Raw genomic sequence first — 13,993 nt, 5'->3', positions numbered from 1 at the left:
GCCTGGCTACTCCAACCTCGGCCAACAGCTCCGCCCCCCCGCAGCTCCTCGCCCAAGCCTCTCCAGGTTCTCCTTTACCCAAATCCAGATAGCAGATGTTCTGAAAGAGCTGCAAAACCTAGACCCGTACAAATCAGCTGGGCTTGACAATCTGGACCCTCTATTTCTGAAACTATCTGCCGCCATTGTCGCAACCCCTATTACCAGCCTGTTCAACCTCTCTTTCATATCGTCTGAGATCCCCAAGGATTGAAAGCTGCCGCAGTCATCCCCTCTTCAAAGGGGAGACACCCTGACCCAAACTGCTATAGACCTATATCCATCCTGCCCTGCCTATCTAAGGTCTTCGAAAGCCATGTCAACAAACAGGTCACTGACCATCTCGAATCCCACCGTACATTCTCCGCTGTGCAATCTGGTTTCCGAGCCGGTCACGGGTGCACCTCAGCCACGCTCAAGGTACTAAACGATATCATAACCGCCATCGATAAAAGACAGTACTGTGCAGCCGTCTTCATCGACCTCGCCAAGGCTTTCGACTCTGTCAATCACCATATTCTTATCGGCAGACTCAATAGCCTCGGTTTCTCGGATGACTGCCTTGCCTGGTTCACCAATTACTTTGCAGACAGAGTTCAGTGTGTCAAATCGGAGGGCATGCTGTCCGGTCCTCTGGCAGTCTCTATGGGGGTGCCACAGGGTTCAATTCTCGGGCCGACTCTTTTCTCTGTATATATCAATGATGTTGCTCTTGCTGCGGGCGATTCCCTGATCCACCTCTAGGCAGACGACACCATTCTATATACTTTCGGCCCGTCATTGGACACTGTGCTATCTAACCTCCAAACGAGCTTCAATGCCATACAGCACTCCTTCCGTGGCCTCCAACTGCTCTTAAACGCGAGTAAAACCAAATGCATGCTTTTCAACCGATCGCTGCCTGCACCCGCATGCCCGACTAGCATCACCACCCTGGATGGTTCCGACCTTGAATATGTGGACATCTATAAGTACCTAGGTGTCTGGCTAGACTGCAAACTCTCCTTCCAGACTCACATCAAACATCTCCAATCGAAAATCAAATCAAGAGTCGGCTTTCTATTCCGCAACAAAGCCTCCTTCACTCACGCCGCCAAGCTTACCCTAGTAAAACTGACTATCCTACCGATCCTCGATTTCGGCGATGTCATCTACAAAATGGCTTCCAACACTCTACTCAGCAAACTGGATGCAGTCTATCATAGTGCCATCTGTTTTGTCACCAAAGCACCTTATACCACCCACCACTGCGACTTGTATGCTCTAGTCGGCTGGCCCTCGCTACATATTCGTCGCCAGACCCACTGGCTCCAGGTCATCTACAAGTCCATGCTAGGTAAAGCTCCGCCTTATCTCAGTTCACTGGTCACGATGGCAACACCCATCCGTAGCACACGCTCCAGCAGGTGTATCTCACTGATCATCCCTAAAGCCAACACCTCATTTGGCCGCCTTTCGTTCCAGTACTCTGCTGCCTGTGACTGGAACGAACTGCAAAAATCGCTGAAGTTGGAGACTTTTATCTCCCTCACCAACTTCAAACATCAGCTATCCGAGCAGCTAACCGATCGCTGCAGCTGTACATAGTCTATTGGTAAATAGCCCACCCATTTTCACCTATCTCATTCCCATACTGTTTTTATACTGTTTTTTTTATTTATTTATTTACTTTTCTGCTCTTTTGCACACCAATATCTCTACCTGTACATGACCATCTGATCATTTATCACCCCAGTGTTAATCTGCAAAATTGTATTATTCGCCTACCTCCTCATGCCTTTTGCACACATTGTATATAGACTGCCCATTTTTTTTTCTACTGTGTTATTGACTTGTTAATTGTTTACTCCATGTGTAACTCTGTGTTGTCTGTTCACACTGCTATGCTTTATCTTGGCCAGGTCGCAGTTGCAAATGAGAACTTGTTCTCAACTAGCCTATCTGGTTAAATAAAAGTGAAATAAAAATAAATAAAAAATTGCTGTACTACGTAGTTAGTTTGATGTTAGGGTTAATGCTGTTAAGGTATTGGTGGAAGGAAATAAGTTCATCTTCTGAGCCGGACCAAAACAGTCAAACATCATCAATATAGCATCCTCACCATCTAATCCGGTCAAAGAACAGTTTTTTTTAGAGGGATCCTAAATGAAATCATTTCCCCATTTACCTAAGTACAAACCAGTGTAGGAAGCTCCCATGGCACATCCTTTGACTTGTTTAAATCTATGTATGTACTGTATACTGTATAGCAGCCGATAGCCTAATTTCATCTGTCAAACAGGTATATTCTCATCATTTGTGGTTCAACAAGGATTCTTCTTAGGGTTCCTAGCTCTGAAAAGGAGGTGGGGTTCATTGAGGAACCTCCTTAGTTGGTGGGGGTTCTTGCAGGAACCTATCTGCCCAAATGAAACATTTCAATTTGAGAGAACAGCAGGTGCAGGCACTTAACTGAAAAATGTAAAGGTCTCCTCAATTTAAGGTAAGTTGTGTCCCTTATATGATCTACATTGATATTGTTTTATAATGATGATACAATCTATCTTTTCATATTTGTGCCAATCTTTCGAAAACAGAAAATGGACACAATTCAATGGATATCAGTCAACAAAGAGGTACGAATATGCAGGCTATAACAATATGTTAAGGCTAGCTGTATTGCGTGCAGATGACTGAACTTCTCACTTTTGTGTCTGTGTCTGCATGTATTCAGAGGAGGAGGCATACACAGGTTTGTCAACTGGTATGTTATGTAGATCACATTTACCATCCTGCTCCCTTACCTCCAATGAATATCCTATAGGCCTCCTCATTATGGACAAGGTATGTCCATAAGGTATCCGAGCAAGGGTAGCATTCCAGAGGGACATCAGAGACTGCAACGTTCTCTGCTTCACAGAAACATGGCTTACTGGGAAGACGCTATCCGATGCGGTGCAGCCAACGGGTTTCTCCACGCATCGCGCCGACAGAAACAAACATCTTTCTGGTAAGAAGAGTGGCGGGGGCGTATGCCTCATGACTAACGAGACATGGTGTGATGAAGGAAACATACAGGAACTCAAATCCTTCTGTTCACCTGATTTAGAATTCCTCACAATCAAATGTAGACCGCACTATCTTCCAAGAGAATTCTCCTCGATTATAATCACAGCCGTATATATCCCCCCCAAGCAGACACATCGATGGCTCTGAACGAACTTTATTTAACTCTTTGCAAACTGGAAACCATTTATCCGGAGGCTGCATTCATTGTAGCTGGGGATTTTAACAAAGCTAATCTGAAAACAAGACTCCCTAAATTTTACCAGCATATCGATTGCGCAACCAGGGGTGGTAAAACCTTGGATCATTGTTACACTAACTTCCGCGACGCATATAAGGCCCTGCCCCGCCCCCCTTTCGGAAAAGCTGACCACGACTCCATTTTGCTGATTCCTGCCTACAGGCAGAAACTAAAACAAGAGGCTCCCACGCTGAGGTCTGTCCAACGCTGGTCAGACCAAGCTGACTCCACACTCCAAGACTGCTTCCATCACGTGGACTGGGACATGTTTCGTATTGCGTCAGATGGAAATATTGACGAATACGCTGATTCGGTGTGCGAGTTCATTAGAACGTCGTCGAAGATGTCGTTCCCATAGCAACGATAAAAACATTCCCAAACCAGAAACCGTGGATTGATGGCAGCATTCGCGTGAAACTGAAAGCGCGAACCACTGCTTTTAATCAGGGCAAGGTGTCTGGTAATATGTCCGAATATAAACAATGCAGCTATTCCCTCCGCAAGGCTATTAAACAAGCTAAGCGTCAGTACAGAGACAAAGTGGAATCTCAATTCAATGGCTCAGACACAAGAGGCATGTGGCAGGGTCTACAATCAATCACGGACTACAAGAAGAAACCCAGCCCAGTCACGGACCAGGATGTCTTGCTCCCAGGCAGACTAAATAACTTTTTGCCCGCTTTGAGGACAATACAGTGCCACTGACACGGCCTGCAACGAAAACATGCGGTCTCTCCTTCACTGCAGCCGAGGTGAGTAAGACATTTAAACGTGTTAACCCTCGCAAGGCTGCAGGCCCAGACGGCATCCCCAGCCGCGCCCTCAGAGCATGCGCAGACCAGCTGGCCGGTGTGTTTACGGACATATTCAATCAATCCCTATACCAGTCTGCTGTTCCCACATGCTTCAAGAGGGCCACCATTGTTCCTGTTCCCAAGAAAGCTAAGGTAACTGAGCTAAACGACTACCGCCCCGTAGCACTCACTTCCGTCATCATGAAGTGCTTTGAGAGACTAGTCAAGGACCATATCACCTCCACCCTACCTGACACCCTAGACCCACTCCAATTTGCTTACCGCCCAAATAGGTCCACAGACGATGCAATCTCAACCACACTGCACACTGCCCTAACCCACCTGGACAAGAGGAATACCTATGTGAGAATGCTGTTCATCGACTACAGCTCGGCATTCAACACCATAGTACCCTCCAAGCTCGTCATCAAGCTCGAGACCCTGGGTCTCGACCCCGCCCTGTGCAACTGGGTACTGGACTTCCTGACGGGCTGCCCCCAGGTGGTGAGGGTAGGCAACAACATCTCCTCCCCGCTGATCCTCAACACGGGGCCCCACAAGGGTGCGTTCTGAGCCCTCTCCTGTACTCCCTGTTCACCCACGACTGCGTGGCCATGCACGCTCCAACTCAATCATCAAGTTTGCGGACAACACAACAGTGGTAGGCTTGATTACCAACAACGACGAGACGGCCTACAGGGAGGAGGTGAGGGCCCTCGGAGTGTGGTGTCAGGAAAATAACCTCACACTCAACGTCAACAAAACTAAGGAGATGATTGTGGACTTCAGGAAACAGCAGAGGGAACACCCCCCTATCCACATCGATGGATCAGTAGTGGAGAGGGTAGCAAGTTTTAAGTTCCTCGGCATACACATCACAGACAAACTGAATTGGTCCACTCACACTGACAGCGTCGTGAAGAAGGCACAGCAGCGCCTCTTCAACCTCAGGAGGCTGAAGAAATTCGGCTTGTCACCAAAAGCACTCACAAACTTCTACAGATGCACAATCGAGAGCATCCTGTCGGGCTGTATCACCGCCTGGTACGGCAACTGCTCCGCCCACAACCGTAAGGCTCTCCAGAGGGTAGTGAGGTCTGCACAACGCATCACTGGGGGCAAACTACCTGCCCTCCAGGACACCTACACCACCCGATGTTACAGGAAGGCGATAAAGATCATCAAGGATAACAACCACCCGAGCCACTGCCTGTTCACCCCGCTATCATCCAGAAGGTGAGGTCAGTACAGGTGCATCAAAGCTGGGACCGAGAGACTGAAAAACAGCTTCTATCTCAAGGCCATCAGACTGTTAAACAGCCACCACTAACACTGAGTGGCTGCTGCCAACACACTGTCATTGACACTGACCCAACTCCAGCCACTTTAATAATGGGAATTGATGGGAAATGATGTAAATATATCACTAGCCACTTTAAACAATGCTACCTTATATAATGTTACTTACCCTACATTATTCATCTCATATGCATATGTATATACTGTACTCTAGATCATCGACTGCATTCTTATGTCACTAGCCACTTTAACTATGCCACTTTGTTTACTTTGTCTACATACTCATCTCATATGTATATACTGTACTCGATACCATCTACTGTATGCTGCTCTGTACCATCACTCATTCATATATCCTTATGTACATATTCCTTATCCCCTTACACTGTGTATAAGACAGTAGTTTTGGAATTGTTAGTTAGATTACTTGTTGGTTATCACTGCATTGTCGGAACTAGAAGCACAAGCATTAACATCTGCTAACCATGTGTATGTGACAAATAAAATTTGATTTGATTTGTATGAAAACCATGATCAAAACAGTTTTGCTTTTTTAGTCACACTCCCCACAAAAATTAAAGGTATGAATTCTGTCATGTGCATGTTTTGTTAATCATCTGTATAATTACACTTTTTTGAATTCACAGACTTCACCCTCTCCCTACCAGACCTCTGAATATAACAGGAAACCTGTTCGATCACCATGCACTGCAAAATCATTCTGGATATGGATGTGGAGAACATCAACCCATCAACATCAACATGCCAGAGGATATACCCATTGGACTTTGGGCTCTGCTTGGAATTTACCTCATTTTTTTTTGTTAATTGTGCTTTGCTACTAAAATCATAATAAACACTGAGAACTAAAATAATGTGTTATTGTTGTTATTGTTATGCATATTATTATTAATAAATACTACTACTACTACTACTACTAATAAGGGTGCTCAGTGTCCAACAAATAATGGTCTATTGAATCTAATAATTAAGAACAAGGAATGAGAGGGTACAGTACAAGTACAATAGCAGTGCAGTGGATTAGAGCAATTTCGTGGGGGTAATTTGGGGGGGTAAAACAGCTAGACTGAACAAAAATAGAAATGCAACATGTAAAGTGTTGGTCCCATGTTTCATGAGCTGAAATAATAGATCCCAGAAATGTTCCAAATGCACAAAAATATTATTTCTCTCAAATGTTGTGCACAAACTCCAATCCAAAGTTAAATCTAGAATCGGCTTCCTTTTTCACAACAAAGCCTCCTTCACTCATGCTGCCAAACATACCCTCGCAAAACTGACCATCCTACCGATCCTTGACTTCGGCGATGTCATGTACAAAATAGCCTCCAACACTCCACTCAGCAAATTGGATACAGTCTATCACAGTGCCATCCGTTTTGTCACCAAAACCCCATATACTACCCACCACTGCGACCTGCATGCTCTTGTTTGCTGGTCCTCGCTACATATTCGTCGCCAAACCCACTGGCTCCAGGTCATCTACAAATCTGCTAGGTAAAGCCCCGCCTTATCTCAGCTCACTGGTCACCATAGCAACACCCACCCGTAGCACGCGCTCCAGCAGGTATATTTCACGGGTACACCCCAGGCCAACACCTTCTTTGGCCGCCTTTCCTTAAAGTTCTCTGCTGCCAATGACTGGAACGAATTGCAGAAATCATTGGGGGGGGGCACCCATGCCCACTGTAGGTGCACACCACACCATTTGGGAACCACTGCTCTAGAGGGGCGATTCAGGGTCAAACATAACCTAATTTGTACAGCAAATTATACTGAATTGGATTCAGTGCACAGCATAGCCTCTGTTTGACATTTCATCATACGGCTCAGTGAAATTATTATTCTAATTCAATGCATATTTCACAGAGGGACCTACAGGAAAATAATTGCAGCACCAACATGGCTAAATAAAGCGAAAATGTGTAATTACATGACAAAAATGTATTTTTCATTTCTACTTCTCATTTTTCATTCATTTTGTTCTTTTTGAGCCATTATTTGTTGATTTTTGATTGTCTCAGAAAGGCCTACAGTTGCAAGTATCTTTGATAGTTTGTTAGTTTGTGCACTGACCAGTGTCTGTCAGTAGCTTTGTTCAACTTGACATTGGAATTACACCAGGGAAATTGGGTTGGAAAGATGATGATCCTAAAATAGTCAATTTAAAATGATTGCAGAGGCAATAACACATTAGTCCAATAAAATACTGTACAGAGGAAGCTGATGAGTATGTGATATCATTTTTTATAGCCTAATGTCCACCCACTGTAATTCTGTTCCTTTCTCTCTCAGTTCACAATGTCAAGACTGAGTGTGTGCAGGCATATAAGATTCATCTTTCATTTTTAGTTTATTCTCCTGTGTGCTGTAAATGCTAACTGACTCCTCTCTTGGCCATTCATATATCTTTCACTGACTTGACTTCACAGTAGAGGGTGATACAGACATACCCCGCTATCTGTGGATATTGTGTCTTTTGACCTTTTCCTGTGAACTCAGGGCTGAGGTGCAGAGCAAGCTCCACTTAGACCAGGACTATTCCTGTGAGGTGGTGGGGAGCTGGAATACCTGGTACGGGGACCAAGACCAAGCGGGTAAGTAGTGACAGAAACAGTCAATTCAGGTGTCAGTGCAATTTCAAACGAGGCAGTGAAATCTCATGAAACCCTAATCTTAACATTATTCAATGTTTTTCTTTTAATATGTAACCGAAAGTTATCTTATGTTAACCCTGATCTAATATGAATGGTTATCACATACCTTTTCGTGGCGATAGGCGGACCTCTTGTACAATGATGACACTCAACTTTCTCTCTAGTCTAGCTTGGTCTAAATAGTTTGGCCAATGCAACAGTGACACCTGCTGGTTTGTTGTTACAGTGCACCTATGCGGTATACAGCAGGCTACCCTGCATTGGACGCCTAACCAAATTGAACAATAATCAAGTAGGGGTTTAAAAAATATATTTTAACATGGACAAATCATTATATTTGGATAAACCAATATCACAATGTATCATTCAAAATACATATCAAGTGATCTCAAATCTAACTTTTTGTAAGAGTATCCTGTCATTGTTTTACAACCTGGACACATACCATAGTAAATTCAAATCCGGGACACTCAAATTAGTTAGATATGTTATGTTTGGTATGGTATGTATTAATTTGTGGATGTCCATCATCGATTTCGTATATGTTATGAATGACAATTTGTATGATATGTTACGAATTACAAGTTGCCTGATATGTTACAAATTGCAATTCGTTCAATATGTTACAAATTTGCAATACATATGATATGAATTCCAATTTGTTGTGGCTAATGTTAGCTAAGTCAGATGGCTAGGTGGCTAACGTTACTTAGGCTGGCGGTTAGGGAAAGGGTTAGTTAACATGCTTAAGTAGTTTCAGAATAGCTAAAAAGCAGTAAGTAGTTGCTAATTAGCTAAATTGCTAAAGTTGTCCGTGATGAGTATCGAACACAGAACTTTTGGGTTGCTAGACGTTCGTGTTATACGATCAGTAACCTTCTTTCTTATGTAACCATACCAAACTTAACATATCATACTAGAGGGGTTGAGTTAAATGCTGAAGACACATTTGAATACATTCAGTTGGACAACTGACTAGGTGCCCCCCTTTCCCCTAATTTGACTGTCCTGTATTTTCATTGACTATGTTATGTCTAGTCTATAAGACCAGGCAGTGATTTCTGTAAAAAGCATTGTCCGACGGGCCGAAGTGGCAACTTTGGTAGACTAATTCCTAAATCTCAAACATTATGTAACTGTTTGAAGGAGTATCTGGATTTCCAGAAGGAGAGGATAAATTGCTGGTCTCAGCAGAACCAGCTTCTCTTAGAGTTCTGTTTCTGGAACGAGCCATCACCCAGACTGGGACAGAACATTTTAAAGATACATTCATACAAACTCAAGGTAAGTCCTGGCATGAACCAAATATACAAAATGAGCTCATACATACTCAAGGTAAGTCACTACCCTTTGTAATAATGTTTCATTCTATCTAGAACATTAGTCCCTAGTTCCTCCAGAGACATGAAACATGATTATACCCGAGGAGATCCAGAGACATATACAATCTATGGTCATAGAGAACATACCCAAGAAGATAAACATCTATCTTCAAACAAAACCCACAGGTCTGACTTAACTGTGTATGTAATGAGAATGTAGGCCTGCCTCACATTCCATTGTTTACAGTACTGTGTGTTTGGATTGCAGAGCCTGACTGTCAATGAGTATGGTGTGTGAATCTGATGCTGTTGCATCCAGTGTGTAAAGGCCACAGGTGGTTATGCAGTTCAAATCTCTGTCTGTCTTCATACTTTAGTATCATCATCTCTAATGATGTCATTGTGTGTCTCTTTTTAAGCCTGGAACAATGATCGAATGAGGGAATCACTGGTAAGACTTTGATGAGACCTCAACTACTCTTTGTTTGAAATACAGGTGCAGTTTATCAAAATGCATGTAATTTATGTACACAATACCTAACCAGTAAATGTTTCACTAGAATGTCAAATTTGTCCAATATTAACTGTATTTATGAATAATCTTGCTAAGGCACGGGCGATCAAATATAGACAGGAGAATGACGAGGCAGTTGGAGGGTTCTTCTCACAGGTAGGAGACCTGTATGAAGTTCATCATCTGTGGGGTGAGTAGGCAGGCTGATGATGGTAGTGGCAATGTATATAATATATCAAATCAATTGAAAAGAAAAGATTGTGCACATAGCTGGACTACTTTTCTTATTTACTGTAGATGGTTGATGAAGCAATGGACTCTCATTTTCTCACATCATTCACATAAAATATGAGAAAAGATGCTGTGCTTTTTCATGACATTGAGTTATCAAAACTACTGACAGATATGTTCATACTTATCCATGTGTACTAATATCTCTATGTCATTAGTTAATCTCTTCAGTTTATAAAGACCTCCAGTCCAGAGATGAGACCAAAAACTTTCTTGCTGAAGGAGGGATGGGATTCTAGTGTGTATTTCACAGGTAGGAGAGAACACACACACACACACACCTCAGAATGTTTTATTTTTTTATTTCACCTTTAGTTAACCAGGTAGGCTAGTTGAGAACAAGTTCTCATTTACAACTGCGACCTGGCCAAGATAAAGCAAAGACACAAACAACAACACAGAGTTACACATGGAATAAACAAACATACAGTCAATAATACAATGAGAAAGTCTATATACAGTGTGTGCAAATGAGATAGGATAAGGGGGGTGAGGCAATAAATCTGCCATAGTGGCTAAATTATTACAGTATGGCAAATTTAACAATGGGGTGATAGATGTGCAGAAGATGAGTGTGCAAGTAGCGGTACTGGGGTGCAAAGGAGCAAAATAAAATATATAAATAACAATATGGTGATGAGGTAGTTGGATGGGCTATTTACAGGTTGGTTATGTACAGGTGCAGTGATCTGTGAGCTGCTCTGACAGCTGGTGCTTAAAGCTAGTGAGGGAGATATGAGTCTCCAGCTTCAGTGAATTTAGCATTTAGTTCCAGTCATTGGCAGCAGAGAACTGGAAGGAAAGGCGTCCAAAGGAGGAATTGGCTTTGGGGGTGACCAGTGAAATGTACCTGCTGGAGCGCGTGCACCCGCAGGTGGGTGCTGCTATGGTGAACAGTGAGCTGAGATAAGGCTGGGCTTTACCTAGCAATGACTTATAGATGACCTGGAGCCAGTGGATTTGGCGAGGGATATGAAGAGAGTGCCAGCCAACGAGAGCATACAGGTCGCAGTAGTGGGTAGTATATGGGGCTTTGGTGACAAAACGGATGGCACTGTGATAGACTTCATCCAATTTGCTGAGTAGAGTGTTGGGGACTATTTTGATCGGTAGGATAGTCAGTTTTACTAGGGTATGTTTGGCAGCATGAGTGAAGGATGCTTTGTTGCGAAATAGGAAGCCAAATCTAGATTTCATTTTGGATTGGAGATGCTTAATGTGAGTCCGAAAGGAGAGTTTACAGTCTAACCAGACACCTAGGTATTTGTAGTTGTCCACATATTCTAGGTCAGAACCGTCCAGAGTAGTGATGCTGGGCGTGTGGGTAGGTGTGGGCAGCGATCGGTTGAAGAGCATGCATTTAGTTTGGCTTGCATTTAAGAGCAGTTGGAGGCCACGGAAGGAGAGTTGTATGGCATTGAAGCTCGTCTGGAGGTTAGTTAACACCGTGTCCAAAGAAGGGCCAGAAGTATACAGAATGGTGTTGTCTGCGTAGAGGTGGATCAGAGAATCACCAGCAGCAAGAGCGACATCATTGATGTATACAGAGAAAAGAGTCGGCCCGAGGATTGAACCCTGTGGCACCCCCATAGAGACTGACAGAGGTCCAGACATCAGGCCCTCCGATTTGACACACTGAACTCTGTCAGAGAAGTAGTTGGTGAACCAGGCTAGGCAGTCATTTGAGAAACCAAGGCTGTTGAGGCTGCCGATAAGAATGTGGGGATTGACAGAGTCGAAAGCCTTGGCCAGGTTGATAAACACAGCTGCACAGTATTGTCTCTTATCGATGGTGGTTATGATATCGTTTAGGACCTTGAGTGTGGCTGAGGTGCACCCATGACCAGGTATGGTAGGATTCGAAATGGTCGGTGAACTGTTTGTTATCTTGGCTTGCGAAGACCTTAGAAAGGCAGGACAGGAATGATATAGGTCTATAGCAGTTTGGGTCTAGAGTGTCTCCCTCTTTTGAATAGGGGGATGACCGCGGCAGCTTTCCAATCTTTGGGGATATCAGACGATATGAAAGAGTTTGAACAAGCTAGTAATAGGGGTTGCAACAATTTTGGCGGATCATTTTAGGAAGAGAGGATGCAGATTGTCTAGCCCTGCTGATTTGTAGGGGTCCAGGTTTTGCAGCTCTTTCAGAACATCATCTATCTGGATTTGGTTGAAGGAGAAATGGGGGAGGCTTGAGCAAGTTGCAGTGAGGGGTACAGGGCTGTTGACCGGGGTATGGGTAGCCAATTGGAAAGCATGGCCAGCCGTAGAAAAATGCTTATTGAAATGATCGATTATCGCAGATTTATCGGTGGTTGTTTCCTAGCATCAGTGTAGTGGGCAGCTGGGAGGAGATGCTCTTATTCTCCATGGACTTTACAGTGTCCCAGAACATTTTGGAGTTAGTACTACAGGATGTAAATTTCTGTTTGAAAAAGCTAGTCTTTCCTTTCCTAACTTCCTGTGTATATTGGTTCTTAACTTCCCTGAAAAGTTGCATATCGCAACTATTCGATGCTAATGCAGTACGCCACAGGATGTTTTTGTGCTGGTCAAGGGCAGTCTGGTCTGAACCAAGGGCTATATCTGTTCCTGGTTCTATATTTTTGGAATGGGGCATGCTTATTTAAGATGGTGAGGGAAGCACTTTTAAAGAACAATCAGGCGTCCTCTACTGACGGAATGAGGTCAATATCCTTCCAGGATACCCGGGCCTGCTCGCTGAAGTGTTTTAGGTAGCGTTTGACAGTTGATGAGGGGTGGTCGCTTGACCGCAGACCCATTACGGACGCAGGCAATGAGGTAGTGATCACTGAGATCCTGGTTGAAGACAGCAGAGGTGTTTTTAGAGGGCAGCTTGGTTAGGATGATATCTATGAGGGTGCCCGTGTTTACGGATTTGGGGTTGTATCTGGTGGGTTCATTGATAATTTGTGTGAGATTGTGCTCAAGCTTAGATTGAAGGATGGCCGGGGTGTTAAGCATGTCCCAGTTTAGGTCACCTAGCAGCACAAGCTCTGAAGATAGATGGGGGGCAATCAATTCGCATATGGTGTCCAGGGCACAGCTGGGGGCAGAATGTGGTCTATTCCAAGCGGCAACGGTAAGAGACTTGTTTCTGGAGAGGTGGATTTTTAAAAGTAGAAGCTTAAATTGTTTGGGCACAGACCTGGATAGTAAGACAGAACTCTCCAGGCTATCTCTCCAGTAGATTGTAACTCCACCCCCTTTGGCAGTTCTATCTTGTTGGAAAATGTTATAGTTAGGGATGGAAATTTCAGCGTTTTTGGTGGTCTTCCTAATCCAGGATTCAGTCACGACTAGGACATCCGGGTTGGCAGAGAGTGCAAGGGCAGTGAATAAAACAAACTTAGGGAGGAGTCTTCTAATGTTAACATGCATGAATCCAAGGCTTTTTCTTTTACAGAAGTCAACAATTGAGATCGCCTGGGGAATGGGAGTGGAGCTAGGCACTGCAGGGCCTGAATTAACCTCCACATCACCAGATGAACAGAGGAGGAGTAGAGTAAGGGTACGGCTAAAGGCTAAAAGAACTGATCGTCTAGTACTTTCAGAACAGAGAGTAAAAGGAGCAGATTTCTGGGCACGGTAGAATAGATTCAAGGCATAATATACAGACAGGGGTATGGTAGGATGTGAATACAGTGGGAGTAAACCTGTGCATAGGGTGACGTTGAAAGAGATATTGTCTCTAGAAATATAATTTAAACCAGGTGATGTCACCGCATGTGTGGGAGGTGGAACTAAAG

The 13,993-nt window shown here is 43.9% G+C and overlaps 1 pseudogene; it reads left to right on the top strand.

Moving 5' to 3' along the window:
- The first annotated feature begins 6,860 nt into the window (after nt 1–6,860).
- Nucleotides 6,861–13,547, top strand: LOC115112500 (protein NipSnap homolog 1-like; annotated as a pseudogene).
- Nucleotides 13,548–13,993: the final 446 nt, after the last annotated feature.

This window comes from Oncorhynchus nerka, linkage group LG27 (assembly GCF_034236695.1).
Source record: "Oncorhynchus nerka isolate Pitt River linkage group LG27, Oner_Uvic_2.0, whole genome shotgun sequence".
NCBI classification, from domain to species: Eukaryota; Metazoa; Chordata; class Actinopteri; order Salmoniformes; family Salmonidae; genus Oncorhynchus; species Oncorhynchus nerka.
Note: the sequence above shows the minus strand (reverse complement) of the source record. Positions and strands in the feature narration are given on the sequence as shown.